Below are 17,116 nucleotides of genomic sequence, written 5' to 3'. Positions count from 1 at the left end.
ACAGGGCCAGAACATCCTTGCTGAGATATGGGGCCCAGAACCGCACACAATACTCTAAATGTGACCTGACCAGAGACTCGTAGTGCCTCAGAAGTACATCTTTACCTTTACATTCAAGTCCTCTCAAAATAAATGCCATCACTGCATTGCCTTCCAAACTACTGACTCAACCTGCAAATTTACCTTGAGATAATCCTGGACTAGAACTCCCAAATCTCTTTGCACTTCAGACTTCTGAATTTTCTCCCCATTTAGAAAATAATCCATGCCTCTATTCTTCCTACCAAAGTGCATGACCTCACACTTTCCTCATATTGTACTCCATCTGCCATTTCTTTAGCCACTCTCCTAATCTATCCAAATCCTTCTGCAGTCTGCTCAATGCTACCGATACGACCATACAAGAGCAGAAGTGTACTGCTGAAGCTGTAGAAGGCTCTGGTTAAACTGCAAATTATGAGCAGTTTTTGGCCCTGTATGTAAAGAAGGATATGTTGGCATTGGAGAGGTTCAACAGGAATTTTACAGTAGTGGTCCTGGGGATGAAGTGATTGACATATGAAAAGTGGTTGAGGACCCTGGGTCTGTACTCAGTGGAGTTTAGAAGGATGAATGGAGATCTGATTGAAACATATCAGATAATGAAAGGTCTGGATAGAGTGCATGTGAAGATGATGTTTCCACAAGTAGAGAGACGAGGACCTGAGGGCACAGTGTTAGTGCGGATGAAATGATATCAGTCCAAGCCCAGAGTGCGGTTCAACAATCGGTAACGTTTATTGATACAGTAACACCGGCGGCGACCAACCGAGGTCTGAATCTCAGCTGTTCTGCTGTTCCCGCACGCTGCTGCACATTATATACCTTTCTTTGTCAGGATGTGAGGATTTTGAGTATGAATGGGATGATAGTTCCCCATCATCGCTGGAGTAGGTGCAAATGGTAGGTTTCCTGCCGTCCCAGGAGAGTTACAGTGTACACACAATAGGGTGCTAATTGGATTATGTAAACGGGTCTGGGTACTATCTGCTTGTCTCTCTCTGTGAGGGCTGGAGCTAGCACCCCCCTTTGTTCCCTTGGGGTGCTGGTGTGTATTATAGTCTGTTCGTTCCTGTCTGGTGGATGCCTGTCCTTTGTGTCAGGATGGTTCTGTATTGATGAATATGGGTGTGTTTCAGTCAGTCTCTTGATTTGATTCGGAGATGGGTCTCCATATTAATTAGCTCCGGAGTTTCGGTCTATGAGTCATGGTTAGTGTATGGCCTAGTGTGGATTTGATCTGTCCTCTGGCTCCCATCTCCCGGTTACGTGGGTGGACCGGCAGCTGCTGAGTTCTGTGGGTTTAAGCTGCGGCTGACGTTTAAAACACAAAATGAATTCCTATAGTTTTACCGATGTAGGCATAGTCCCGTGGCAAATGCGGGGTGGCTCTGATGCCCGCTTGCAACAGTCTCACAATGAATTGATGTTCCTTTACAATTGAAAGGAGGAGGAATTTCAGCTGGAGGGTAGTGAATCTGTGAAAATCATTGTCACACAGACCTGTGGAGGCAACGTCATTGATTATATTTAAGTAAGAGATAGGTCAGTTCTTGGAAGAGGTGTAAGTGAGGACTGCAGATGCTGGAGATCAGAGTCAAGAGTATGTTGCTGAGCAAGCAAAGCAGGTCAGGCAGCATCCGAGGAGCAGGAGAATTGACGCTTCGGACATAAGCCATTCCTTCATCAGGAATGAGGCTTGTGGGTTGGGGCTGAGAGATAAATGGGAGGGGGGTGGGGTTGGGGGAGGGGGATGAGGTTGGGGGAGGTAGCTGGGAAAATGATAGGTGAGGGTGAAGGTGATAGATCAGAGGGGACAGTGATGGACAGATCCAGAGGTTGGTGCTGGGTTGGAGGCTTGGGATAATGTGGGGGGAGGGGAAATGAGGAAACTGTTGAAATCCACATTAATCCTGTGTGGTTGCAGGATCCCCAGGTGGAATATGAGGTGTTCCTCCTCCAAGTGTCAGGTGGTAATGGTTTAGCGGTGGAGGAGGCCCAGGACCTGCATGTCCTTGATGGAGTGGGAGGGCAGCTACATTGATGACGGAATCGGTGCCACCTCATGCTCCCACGAGGAGGTTGAACAGTTCATCAACTTTACCAACACCTTCCACCCCAACCTCAAATTCACCTGGACCATCTCAGACACCTCCCTCCCCTTCCTCGACCACTCCATCACCGTTTCCAGCAACCAATTAACGACAGACATCTACTACAACCACACCGACTCCCGCAGCTATCTAGACTACACCTCCTCCCACCCTACCTCCTGTAAAATCGCCACCTCTTATTCCCAACTCCTCCACCTCCACTGCATCTGTTCCCAGAACGACCAATTCTACCTCAGAAAGTCCCAGAACATCTCCATTTTCCATGATCATGACTTCCCTTCCCATGTGGTTGACGCCGTCTTCCAGTGCATTTTCTCCACTTCAGGCACTACCGCCCTTGTACCCTACCCCTTCCAATGCAACAAGGCCAGAACTCCACCCCAGTCTTTACCTTCCACCCCACCAAACTCCGCAGACAACGCATCATCCCCTGCCACTTCCAAACAGAACCCACCACCAGAGATAAATTTCCCTTCCCTACCTTATCAGTGTTTGAAAAGACCATTCCCTCAGTGACTCCCTCGTCAGGTCCACACCCCACTCCTGGCACCTATCCCTGACACCGCAGCAAGTGCAAAACCTACGCCCACACCACTCCCCTCACCTCCGTCCAAGGCCCCAAGAGATCATTCCACATCTGTCAGAAATTCACCTGTATCTCGAACAATGTCATCTATTGCACCCTCCACCCAATGTGGTCACATCTACATCGGGGAGACAAGACACTTTCTTGCAGATCATTTCAGAAAACATCTCTGGGATACCCACACCCACCAACCCTACTGCCCCAGGGCTGAACACTTCAACTCACCCTCCTACTCCATTGAGGACATACAGGTCCTGGGCCTCCTCCACCGCCAAACAGTTACTACGCGAAGCCTAGAGGTGCAATGCCTCATATTCCACCTTGGGACCCTGCAACCACACGGGATCAATGTGGATTTCAACAGCTTCCTCATTTCCCCTCCCCCACATTATCCCAGGCCCAATCTTCCAACTCGGCACCATCCTGCGGACCCGTCCATCACCCCCCTCTACCTATCACCTTCTCCCTCACCTTCACCTACCTATCGTTTTTCCACCCCCCTCCCATTTATCTTTCAGCCCTGACCCACAAGCCTCATTCCTGATGAAGGGTTATGCCCGAAACATTGATTCTCCTGCTCCTTGAATGCTGCCTGACCGGCTGTGCTCTTCCAGCACCACACTCTCGACATAGATACGTTCTTGATCATAAGGGTTACAGTGGAGAAAGCAGGAGAATGAGATTGTGAAACATACCAGCCATGATGAAATGGTGCAGTACACATGATGGGCCGAATTGCCTAATTCTGCTCTGTAGTTTTATATAATAAGATGTGCTCTTTTCATGAGTTAATGATAGATAATAAGGAAATGGCAGATGAAATTAACAAACATATTGCTTCTATCTTCAGTCTTGAGTATGCAAAAGCCATTCCAATAATAACTGCAAGCCAGAGGTTAACAGGAGAGAGGAACTTAGCAAAATCAAAATGTCAATGGAAATGGTACAAGTAAACTGATGTAGCTGCAGGCTGACAAGTGTCTAGGTTCAGATGGACTACAAGTTAAAAACAATGACTGCAGATGCTGAAAACCAGATTCTGGATTAGAGTGGTGCTGGAAAAGCACAGCAGTTCAGGCAGCGACCGAGGAGCAGGAAAATCGACGTTTCGGGCTTAAGCCCTTCATCAGAGATACAGGCAGAATACCTGAAGGGTGGAGAGATAAATGAGAGGCGGGTGGGGGTGGGGAGAAAGTAGCATAGAATACAATAGATGAATGGGGGTGGGGATGAACGTGATAGGCGGGGAGGAGGGACGGGGAAGGTAGCAAAGAGTACAATGGGTGGATGGGGGTGGGATGTAGGTGATAGGTTAGAAAGGAGGGTGGAGTGGATAGGCAGAAAGGAACATAGGCAGGTAGAACCAGTCATGGGGACAGTGCTGAGCTGGAAGTTTGGAACTGGGGTGAGGTGGGGGAAGGGGAAATGAGGAAACGAGGAAACTGGTGAAGTCCACATTGATGCCCTGGGGTGAAATGTTCTGAGGTGTTCTTACTCCAGGCATCAGGTGGTGAGGGAGCTGTGGTAAAGGAGGCCCAGAACCTCCATGTCCTCGGCTGAGTGGGAGGGGGAGTTGAAATGTTGGGGCACAAGGCGGTGTGGTTGATTGGTGCGGGTGTCCCAGAGATGTTCCGTAAAGTGCTCGAGGTGTCCAGTTTCCCCAATGTAGAGGAGACCGCATCGGGAGCAACAGTTACAATAAATGATATTGGTGGATGTGCAGCTAAAACCTTGATGGTTGTAGAAGGCTCCTTTAGGGCCTTGGATGGAGGTGAGGGAGGAGATGTGGGTGCAGGTTTTGCAATTCCTGCGGTGGCAGGGGAAGGTGCCAGGACGGGAGTTTGGGTTGGGCATGAACCTGACCAGGTAGTCACGGAGGGAACGGTCTTTGCGGAAGGTGGAAAGGGGTGGGGAGGAAAATATATCCCTGGTGGTGGGGTCTTTTTGGAGGTGGTGGATGATTTGGTTTATGCGAAAGTTGGTAGGGTGGAAGGTGAGCACCGGGGGGTGGTCTGTCCTTGTTACGTTTGGAGGGATAGGGTCTGAGGGTGGTGGTGCGGGATGTGGATGAGATACGTTAGAGGGTGTCTTTAACCACGTGGGAAGGGAAATTGCGGTCTCTAAAGAAGGAGGCCATCTGGTGTGTTCTGTGGTGGAACTGGCCCTCCTGGGAGCAGATACGACGGAGGCGGAGGAATTGGGAATATGGGATGGCATTTTTGCAAGAGATAGGGTGGGAAGAGGTATAATCCAGGTAGCTGTGGGAGTCGGTAGGTTTGTAAAAAATGTCGGTGTCAAGTCGGTCGTCATTAATGAAGATGGAGAGGTCCAGGAAGGGGAGGGAGGTGTCAGAGATGGTCCAGGTAAATTTAAGGTCAGGGTGGAATGAGTTGGTGAAGTTGATGAATTGCTCAACCTCCTCACGGGAGCACGAGGTGGCGCCAATGCAATCATTAATGTAGCGGAGGAAGAGGTGGGGAGTAGTGCCAGTGTAATTATGGAAGATGGACTGTTCTACATAGCCAACAAAGAGACAGGCATAGCTGGGGCCCATACGGGTGCCCATGACTACCCCTTTGGTCTGGAGGAAGTGGAAGGTTTCGAAGGAGAAATTGTTAAGGGTGACGACCAGTTCGGCCAAACGAATGAGTGTGTCGGTGGAAGGGTACTGTTGGGGACTTCGGGAGAGGAAGAAACGGAGGGCTTGGAGGCCCTGGTCATGGCAGATGGAGGTGTAGAGGGATTGGATATCCATTGTGAAGATGAGGCGTTGGGGGCCGGGGAAACAGAAGTCTTGGAGGAGGTGGAGGGCGTGGGTGGTGTCTCGAATGTATGTGGGGAGTTCCTGGACTAGGGAGGATAGGACAGTGTCGAGGTAGGTAGAGATGAGTTCAGTGGGGCAGTAGCATGCTGAGACAATGGGTCAGCCAGGGTGGTCAGGCTTGTGGATCTTGGGAAGGAGGTAGAAGCAGGCAGTGCGGGGTTCCCGGACTATGAGGTTGGAAGCTGTTGGTGGGAGATCTCCTGAGTTGATAAGGTTCTGTTTGGTCTGGGAGATGATGGTTTGGTGATGGGGGGTGGGTTCATGGTCATAGTCGAGGGGGTGGTAGGAGGAGGTGTCCTCGAGTTGGTGTCTAGCTTCAGCAGTGTAGAGGTCAGTGCACCAGATTACCACTGCGCCCCCTTTATCTACTGGTGATGTCAGGATTGGAGCAGGGGGAGTGAAGGGTAGTGCGTTGTGAGGCTGAGAGGTTGGAGTGGGGGAGGGGTAGACAGGTTGAGGCGGTTAATGTCCCGGCAGCAGTTGGAAATGAAGAGGTCGAGGCCAGCATGGGGTGTCCAGGTTGATGGAGTGTGTGGGAGGCGGGCGAAGGGGTCCTCAGAAGGTGGGCGGGAGTCCTGATTGTGAAAGTAAGCTTGGAGGCAGAGGCGACAGAAGAAGTGTTCGACGTCACGGCGTGTATTAAATGCATTGATACGTGGGTGGAGGGCGATGAAGGGGAGTCCTTTGCTGAGGACTGATCGTTCGTCCTCAGTGAGGGGTAGGTCTGGGGGGGATGATGAAAACTTGGCAGGGCTGGGAGCTTGGGCCTGGTGTGGGTGTGGAGCTGGGAGTGGGGGCTGAGCCTTTAATTGGATTGGTGTTCCCCTCAGGGTTCTGGGGGGCAGGATGGTGACAGTGAAATCTGTGGGGGACGTGTCAGCAGAATGCAGGTGAGTGACATTGGTGGGGGTGGCAAACATGGCAGTGGGTGGGGGGGGGGGCGCGGAAGTCATCGATGATGTGAGGGGCAGAAGTGATGTCACGTGTGGTGCATGAGGAATTGTGAGGGGTGGAAGTGGCTATGATGGGGGTGGAAGTGGCATCATCAATCAGCGTGGGGATGGTAGCTGATGGACTACAATCGAAGATTTTTAAATATTTTGCTAATTAGGTTACAGATGCATTGATGCCAATTTCCCAAAATGCCCTACATTCAGGAAAAGCTCCACTTGACCTGAAATTGTCAAATACCATTGCTCAATTCAAGGGAGGCAGAAAACTGGATACTATGGTCCAGTTAGCTTTTAGAAACTGTTAGAATTAATCATTAAAGAGATTATAGGTATAAAAAGTCAGCATGGTTTTGTTAAATGGAAAACATGTTTAAACAATTTATTGGAGATTATTGAGAGAATAACATCATGGACATAGTATAATTATATTCCCAGAAGGCATTTCATGAAGTGCCATATCAAAAGTTATTATGGAAAATAAAAGCTCATGGTAATAAATTTGTATTGATTAAAAAAAAAAGAATCTTTGTCTGATGGGCGAGATCTAATGAGTAGAATCCTACTTGGGTCTGTGCTGGGGCCACACATATTTATATTTATGATTTAGATAGGGGAAGGAAGGCATGGTAACTATATTTGAGAATAATACCAAAATAGTTAGGAAAGTATGTTGTGAAGAAGACAGGAGATTGCAAGCAGATATCGATAGGTTGAATGAATGGACAAGAGCCTGGCAGATGTGGGAAATTGTAAAGTTATTCACTTTGGCAGGAAGAATGAAAAGGAATTTAAAGAGAATGACTGCAGAATTTTGAGGTGCTCAGGGATTTAGGTGCCTGTTGCACACATCACAAAAGGTTAGCATGTTGATTCAGCACATAATCAAGAAGGCTATGAGGCATTATCCTTTATTTCAAGAGGTTTGAATATAAAAGTAAGGATGTTACACAGTTATATACTGATACTGCACATCTCTTGAATACTATGTGTAGTTGTAGTCTCCTTCATTAAGGAGGAGAAAATGAGGACTGCAGATGCTGGAGATCAGAGCTGAAAATGTGTTGCTGGAAAAGCGCAGCAGGTCAGGCAGCATCCAAGGAGCAGGAGAATCGACGTTTCAGGCATGAGCCTGAAGAAGGGCTCATACCCGAAACGTCAATTCTCCTGCTCCTTGGATGCTGCCTGACCTGCTGCGCTTTTCCAGCAACACATTTTCAGCTCTCCTTCATTAAGGAAGGACGTAAATGCTTTGGAGGAAGATATTTACCAGAATGATATCTGGAATAAATAGATTTTCTTATAAAGTTTCGACAGGATGGGTTTGTTTCCACAGGAGTTCAGAACAGAGAAGTGTGGATTGATTGAAGTATTTAAAATCCTGAATGTTCCTGTCAAGGTGGATGTGGAAAGGATGCTTCCTCTTGTGAGCCAGTGCTGAACTAGGAGGGCACTTTCAGGATAGGGAAAGGGAGGTTTTTTCTCTTGCTCTTATGTGACTTTGAAATTCTTAGCCTCAGAATGCAGTAATTGAATATTGAATATAGCATCAAAGGTTAGTGAGAGTTGATGTGGATGTAGAATTCAAATATATTTGCTTTAGTGATGGTGCATTGAATGTTCACCAGATTGATTTTGGGATGTGAAATTTGTGCTATAATAAAGAGGTAGAGTTGACTGGGTCTACACTGCACTTGAGAAGAATTACAGGAGATCTTATCAAGGGATGTGAGATTCTGAGGTAGCATGACAGGGTAGATGTTATTAAGATGAGAGGTTATTTCCCCTGTTCTGAGAGTCCAGAATTTAAAATTTTTGTGACAAAGAAAATGTGTCAATCAGCTTATCATGTCAGTGCAGTAGATATTGAGGGCCTAGTATCATGGTAGGCTTGTCAGCTGAAGCAACGTAAATGAAATGGTAAAAGTTTAAAGGGGATACAGGAGCAGAGGATAACATAAACTGGTTATTATGTATTTATGTAATATTATTAATTTATGAAAACTAATCTTTGAAGGGACAGGATAAGTTGAGATGGCTGTTAGAAAAGCATAGAGTTGATAAGCAAAAAGGTTTTGTATGGCATTTCTTGGGGGGGGGGGGGTGGGAAAAGAGAGAGAGAGAGAGAAAGCAAGAAAGAAAAGAAAGAATGCTAATCCCGGAGTTCTATCCCTTTCCCAGGAGTACCTTGCACCGTTGACTCAGCAGCCCACCCTTTCTACCCCATCTAACTGAGCTGGGAACAGAGGGTCTCGATGACCTTATGCTTACTCCTGAAGTGGCTTCTTTTGGTTCAGATGGCGGAGGATGTTTCTGGCGCTGCCCCAGTCAATATCTTGGCTCTCCAATCACGTGAAGGTTCATGGATGAGAAAATCGTTTGCTCTCCTTTTCCTGAGTCTGTGATACACTGACTGGCTGTGGCTGATCCTCTCCACTCTGGCCTAACCTCTCGCTGAATCCACCCCTTAGAGGTTGGGTTCCCCAGTTATACTGACTATCCGTTCCCCTTGTCTCCTGCCCAATCTGGATTTGATCACTGAGCTGTTGTTCCTCCTCTCGGGGCTGAATGAGCCTCCTGTTTATTAGTTGTGGCGTGGAAACTGGTTTAGCTCAGTTGGCTGGGTTGTTAATTTGCAGAGGAAATGTGATACTAACAGCGTGGGTTCAATTCCAATCACTGGTTTGAGGTTACCATGAAGGACGTTCCTTTAGCTGAGATGTTTGTGGAGATCTTCCCTTAGCTTTACAATCTAAACCCCTATTCCAGACAACTGCCTCTATGCTTTTGTAATGCCTTCCGAGGACCCCTTCGCCTGCCTCCAACACACTCCATCCACCTGGACACCCTGTGCTGGCCTATTACCTGCCCTCAACCTCTTCATTTCCAACTGCCGCCGGGACATAATCCGCCTCAACCTGTCTATCCCCCCCTCCCCCCCCCTTCACAACACGCTGCCCTCCACTCCCTCTGCTCCAATCCCGACCTCACCAGCAGATAAAGAGGGCGCAGTGGTAGTCTGGCGCACTGACCTCTACACCGCTGAAGCCAGATGCCAACTAGAGGACATCTCCTCCTACCGTTCCCCCGACCATGACCCCACCCCCCATCACCAAACCATCATCTCCAAGACCATAGAGAACCTCATCACCTCAGGAGATCTCCCACCCACAGCTTCCAACCTCAGTCAGGGAACCCCGCACTGCCCGGTTCTACCTCCTTCCCAAGATCCTTCCTGACCATCCTGGCCGACCCATGGTCTCAGCATGCTCCTGCAAGGAGGTTTAGCAATTCATCAACTTCACCAACACATTCCACCCTGACCATAAATTTACCTGGACCATCTCTGACACCTCTCTCCCCTTCCTGGACCTCTCCATCTCCATTAATGACGACCGACTTGACACCAACATTTTTTTTTACAAACCCACAGACTCCCACAGCTATCTGGATTACACCTCTTCCCACTCTACCTCCTGCAAAAATGCCATCCAGTATTCCCAATTCCTCCGCTTCCACCGTATCTGCTCCCAGGAGGACCAGTTCCACCACAGAACACACCAGATGGCCTCCTTCTTTAGAGACCACAATTTCCCTTCCGACATGGTTAAAGATGCCCTCCAACGCATCTCGTCCACATCCCGCACCTCCGCCTTCAGACCCTACCCGTCCCACTGTAACAAGGACAGAACCCCCCGGTGCTCACCTTCCACCCTACCAACCTTCGCTAAACTAAATCATCCGCTGACATTTCCGCCACCTCCAAACGGACCCCACCACCAGGGATATATTTCCATCCCCACCCATTTCCACCTTCCGCAAAGACAGTTTCCTCCGTGACTACCTGGTCAGGTCCACACCCCCAACAACCCACCCTCCCATCCTGGAACCTTCCCCTGCCACCGCAGGAATTGCAAAACCTGCACCCACACCTCCTCCCTCACCTCCATCCAAGACCCTAAAGGAGCCTTCCACAGCCAAAGTTTTACCTGCACATCCACCAATATCATTTATTGTATCTGTTGCTCCCGATGCGGTCTCCTCTACATTGGGGAGACTGGACGCCTCCTAGCAGAGCGCTTTAGGGAACATCTCTGGGATACCCGCACCAATCAACCACTCTGCCCTGTCGCCCAACATTTCAACTCCCCCCTCCCACTCTGCTGAGGACATGGAGGTCCTGGGCCTCCTTCACTGCCGCTCCCTCACCACCCGACGCCTGGAGGAAGAATGTCTCATCTTCCGCCTTAGAACACTTCAATCCCAGGGTATCAATGTGGACTTCAACAGTTTCCTCATTTCCCATTTCCCCACCTCACCCCAGTTCCAAAGTTCCAGCTCAGCACTGTCCCCATGACTTGTCCTACCTGCCATATTTCTTTTCCACCTATCCACCCCACCCTCCTCCCTGACCTATCACCTTCATCCCCACCCCCACTCACCTATTGTACTGAACCTACTTTCTCCCCATCCCCACCCTCCTCTCATTTATCTCTCCACCTTGCAGGCACTCTGCCTGTATTCCTGATGAAGGGCTTTTGTCCGAAACGTCAATTTTCCTGCTCCTCGGATGCTGCCTGAACTGCTGTGCTTTTCCAGCACCATTAATCCAGAATTTTATAATGCCGAGCCTGGGCGGCACGGTGGCACAGTGGTTAGCACTGCTGCCTCACAGCACCAGAAACCTGGGTTCAATTCCCACCTCAGCTGACTGACTGTGTGGAGTTTGCACATTCTCCCCGTGTCTGCGTGGGTTTCCTCCGGGTGCTCCGGTTTCCTCCCACAGTCTAAAGATGTGCAGGTTAGGTGAATTGGCCATGCTACGTTGCCCGTAGTGTTAGGTGCAGGGTTATATATAAGGGAATGGGTCTGGGTGGGTGCGCTTCGGTGGGTCGGTGTGGACTTGTTGGGCCGAAGGGCCTGTTTCCACACTAAGTAATCTAATCTAATCTGTGTCAGCCAGAGAGCTCAGTGAATCTTAGTTCAAACGTGAATTCCACAAACTCATGTCCCAGATTCGGAGCGTTTTGGTCCAGGGTTTCTGATGGGGACTTTTGCCCCAGTTTACAGTATTTAATATTATTACTGTCCTTTGTACAGTTGATTGTGACAATTTCTGTGTTTTATTACATTTACCTACAGTTCTTGTATTATACTTAGTTTAAAAGGAGAGATAAATAAGCGGAGAGATTCTTTTGCTTTGAAATACCTGTCTATTGCCTTCATATTTTACATACCCTAACTAAGTCCAGTGTCTGGATGATTCGAGCCACTTAAAAATCAGAAAATAACTGATTGCAAACCAGAACCCTACATGTTACACATATATCTCTCAACACATCACCTTCCCCTTCCAGGTTCTGTTGGCTTCCCATTGCTGCATACTCCACCCTCTGTTTTCCACATCATTCACCAACATGGCTTTGTGCTGATCTGAACTAGGACACACTAACAGCACTGCTTTCATGAGTGATTGTGATCAAATGCTGTTCAGTGTAGAAGAATTTATTCTGGTAAGGAGCTTACAACTGAAGAGGGAGATGGCACAGGGCAGGGTGACACTGGCATATGGACACACAAGACAGCCGCTGAGCCATCAGTTGGCCAACTTGACACATAAGATGGCCGCTGGATCACAACATGGAAAGAAAGAACAGAGCAAATACAGACACTGCCTGAGGCCACCAGAATGCCAGCACAATGCACTTGATTAGATTAAGGCAGTGGGGGAGAGAATACACATGAGTAACGAACATTGCCTGTCAAAGTGTCTGGGTCCAGCCACCACCACTTGTAGAAATGCTAACAACATGATACAGACTCAATACGAAATTTTAATGACCAAGGCTGCAGTAATTGTCCTTTTCAGGAAGAGCGATTAGCACCCATTAAAACAGCAATGGATTTCCGTGCAGGCGTTGAAACTGACATTGCCAGTTTCAGTGTAAACAATGACCACACAGAAATTAACAAAGGCTGCACTAGGACTGACAAAGACTGTATCAAAACGATCAATGAATCTGTAATGATTACTATAAACAAACCATGTATAAAGACAGTATTCATGAGGGTAAAGGAGAGGGGAGAATCTAAGTACCCGCAGTAATAAGAGGGAGGAAATGTGAGATGCCAGTGGACACAGGAGCTGCTGTGTCCATGACAAACCTACCCTTACCCCACACAAACAAAATGATTCACTTAGCTGGGTAGAAGGGGATAAAACACCAGCTTCCCTAAGCGAAACTATCCTTGTAGGAATAAATAATCCCCATGAGATTTTATGTATGCCAAAAAAGCGAGGGCACAATAATGGACAATGATCTCATGAAATAATATAATATTCTAATTGACTGTGCAAAGGGGAAATTGATTTGGCCCAGACAGGATGGTCGGAAGACTGAGATTGGGGAAATTACAAATCACCTTGAAACTATTAAAGTGGCTACAGTCACTAGTAGGGACTGGAGCCTCAAAAAGGGGGATTCAGAGCCATCCATGCTTCCATTCCCAGAGCATGGGCAGGAAAAAAGTTAAATGCAGGTCGTGTTAACATAGACTTGATAAGGGTTCCCAGACCGGAGCACAAGCCCCACCAATAATACCCAATAAAACTGGAAGCAGAACAAGCAATTGTAAAGATAGTGCAAGGACTAGTGAAACGGGGAATCCTGAAAGCAATCACAAATACAACTAACTCCCTGACGTGGCCAGTAATAAAGCCTGATGGGAGCTACAGGCTCACCACTGACTATACAGGACTAAATAAGATCACCCCAAATTGCACCCCATTGTAGCAGACCCCTCCACCATTTTAAATGGCTTAGCCCCCGAGCACAAGAGTTTTACTGTTCTAGATATAGCCAATAGCTTTAGGTCTATTCCGTTACACCCTGAGTCCCAGAAGAAATTTGCTTTAACAGTAAGGGGCAGACAGTACACATGGACTTGCCTGCCACAAGGGTTCCACAACAGCCCCACTATTTTTCACAGGGTGATGAGTGACATCTTAAAGAGAGTAGATTTACCAGAGGGTGGCACTGCCCTTCAATATGTAGATGATATCCTAATTGCCTCAGAGTCCGAATCAGGACACCAGGAAGCTTTAAGGCTAGTATTACAGGAATTGCCAACCACAGGGTTGAAAGTCAGCCCCACAAAGACACAGACTGGCAAAACACAAGTCTTAAAGCTGAGAGACCTCATATCCCAGGGACTCAAAAGAAATTCCCAGTGACCGCAAGAAGGCAATCCAACAGATGCCTCAACTTGCCACTGTCAGGGGAGTAAGGAAGGTCACAGGGCTATTCAACTATAGTTGGAGCCCCATACCTGAATTTGCAAAATTGGCTGAACTGATCCAGAGACTAATTAAAGGAGGCAAGCTCGCCTTGGAACTTTAATCTGGAGGCCAGAACAGGAGGAGGCATACAGCCATCTTAAGATGTAACTCATATCCCGGGCTAGGGTAGCTAGACCCCAGCAAGGATTTTCACATCCACTGTAGTAATGAGGGACGATTTTACTCCACAGTGGTCACCCAAGACCAGGGTAGCAGAAGAAGGCCATACTACTCAACTACAGAAGGGCCAGTAGTCACTGGATTGCCCAGGTGCATAGTAGCCTTAGACTGTGGTGCTTGGGCCCTCGGGTTAGCGATCCCATAGTAATGACAGGGAATGTCATCTCCACACTAAACGCACCCCAGTGGAAATGCCAAACACAGGGAAACTGAGGGCCGTTTCCAATATGAGAAAGGCAAGTGGGAGGCAGTTCTTTTACCCCCAAATCGTTCTGTGGTAATAGTCAGGGATATGGGAGAAAACCTAACTGAGGAATTCTAGACATAGGAGGAACTGCATAAGTGTGGAGATATAGATGGTGATGAGAATAGGAGGCGAGTAAAAGATACCTCCCTCGTCACAGCAGAGAAGACCGTCTTCATGGAGGGGTCATGGACATTATGTCCAGGAGAAATGATGGAGGTTAGTCCGCACAGGTAACACTCACTAAAGCACTGGACTAAAGGCCCATCAAAAAGAGCCAATAAAAGAGACCCCAAATTGGCTACAATTCAAAGGAAACCAGACAGCAGACCAGGTAACTCAGAAAGCCCTAGAACAAGAAGACACTAACGAGACTGCAATAGTCACTATTGAATTAGCAAAGGACGCTATCCAAATTCAGCAACTAGAGGAGGATGGGGCACGTCCAAATACCACCTCGAACACTGCGAACCACGGGAGTCCCAAGGTCAGCAGAGCTGACAACCAGCTGCCCCCACTCGTGAGAGTAAGGGAGAGGGGAGAATCTACATACCTGCAGCAATAGGAGGGAAGAGAAAGAACAATGGGAACTGCAGGGGGCATTCAAAAGGGAGGATGATGTCTGGAGGCAAGCAGGCAAAGTGGTAGCACCATTATGTATACAGAAGCATTCCCAACCAAAAGCTGTACAGCAACCACTGTGGCCAGGATATTAGCAGAGGAGATAATCCCTAGGTGCAGGGTATCCCTCCAGAACGATTCTGACCAAGGGACACATTTTATAGGAACAGTCATGAAGGCATTATGCCGATTGCTCGGCATTAGACAGAAATTTCACATCCCCTATCACCCCCAGAGCTCAGGGATGGTAGAGAGAATGAATGGAAACTGAAAAATGCTTTAGCTAAGGTTATGCAAGCCCCAGGCAGATCATGGGCTGAGCTGCTGCCGACCATACTAATGAAATTAAGAGCCACTACGAATAAGGCAACTATGTTAACATCATATGAATTAATGACCGGGCAAGCAATGCAATTGCCAGAGACAATAATCAGAGGTGACACCAATGTGGGTCCACTAAAAGACAGAATTCGGCGATATGTCAGAGTTAAGCACCCTTTGAAAGGGATGCGGAAATCTGTAATTAACAAACAGGACAAAAAGTACAGAGCAGGGGAACTTGAAATTTTCTGAGGTCCCAGCAGCAGGAGGTTGTGTCCTGGTGCGAGCATTACCTGACAAACCAAGCTCTACCCCAAAATGGAATGGGCCAGACGACATGGTAATAGGTCAGGACATTTGTGCCTGCCTGGATATTAAAGGGAAAGGCACATGGAAGCATTGGACCCAACTGAAACCGTTTAAAGACTCCTGTGCCCAAACTAATGTCACTGACCATTCCCCAGGTGCAATCTGCAAAAATGGATAAGACAGTCATCCCAGGGAGAGTACTGAAAACACACAGAACAAACCACACAGGAGCATGACTGCAGCTCCTGAAAAAGATAGACTTTTTACTGATAACTTTACCTTTAACTACAGATGTATATGTTTATATGTATTTCATTGCATTTAAGTGTCACAATTGTCGGGAGCATGTCAGGATCTGTAATGTGGCCTGACCATCATAGGCAATAGTACCTCAAAAGCTATGGAAGCAATTAACACAGAGCTGGCTGAACTTAAACTCTATACACAGCAGACACATTACGCGGTGGATTATCAATTAGCACAGCAGGGCGGAGTTTGTACAATTATTGGTGACAATCGTATTACCCATGACATTGATGCCTCTTATAATATACAGAAGCCATCAAAAATATCTGAGACCAGCTGGACAGCTTCCGACAGTTTACAGAATCCCTACATAATGTGGAAACAAATCCTTTGGCTCAACAACTCCACACCTACCCTCTAAAGAGTAACCCAGCCAGACCCATTCCTCTACCCTATAATGATGCATTTACCCCACACTAATGCACCTAACCTACAGAACACAATAGGACAATTTCCCATGGCCAACCCACCCTAACCTACACACCCCTGTGCAGTATGGGGCAATTTCCCATGGCCAATCCACCCTAACCTACACACCCCTAGGCAGTATGGGGCAATTTCCCATGGCCAGCCCACCCTATTCTACACAGCCTTGGACTGCGGGAGGAAACCCATACAGAAACGAGGGGAGATGTGCAAACATCAGACAGACAGCTGCTCGAGGCCGGGTCCCTGGCACCGCGAGGCAGACCACTGAGCCAATGTGTCACCCCATTGCCAAAGTTCCTCAGAGAAGCGCCTTCCGAACCCCGCCACCCGAGCCCCCTGGGAGGACGGTGGGGCAGCAGATACGTGGGAATGCCACATGCCGGCATGTTCCACTCCCCCCTCCCCAACTTGGAAAAGATACCTGCCATTCCTTCGGGATCAGAAACCCTGGAAGTCCCTTCCCTCCTCACGGGAGGTCGCAGTTCGGGCCGCCAAAGACGTTCAAGATGGCAGCAGTCCCCCTGGGCTAGGGGTGAAACCAGGGACACGCGCGACAGGCAGGTCTCTGCAGCCAGGCAGAGGGTGGACATATCGCGAGGAGGACCTTAACGTCCCTCGACCTCACGTGCGCCCGGCTCCCACCCCGCGAGACAGAAGACTCACCCAGCAAGTGGGCCACCACAGCTGGTCAGATTCTTAGCGTGGCCGATGCTCATCTTCTTTAGGATGTGGTAACATCAGGAGGTCCGGAGAAAAACAACTGTTAGACAGGGAGCCACAATTACAGGCAGCTGGCTAATTGGTTGATAGATAAATCTTGGGGACCCTATTTGGCAGATGGGGCAGTTTTCCTC

Source organism: Chiloscyllium punctatum, chromosome 44 (assembly GCF_047496795.1).
Source record: "Chiloscyllium punctatum isolate Juve2018m chromosome 44, sChiPun1.3, whole genome shotgun sequence".
NCBI lineage: Eukaryota > Metazoa > Chordata > Chondrichthyes > Orectolobiformes > Hemiscylliidae > Chiloscyllium > Chiloscyllium punctatum.
The sequence above is the reverse complement of the archived record's forward strand: the minus strand, read 5'-3'. Positions refer to the sequence as shown.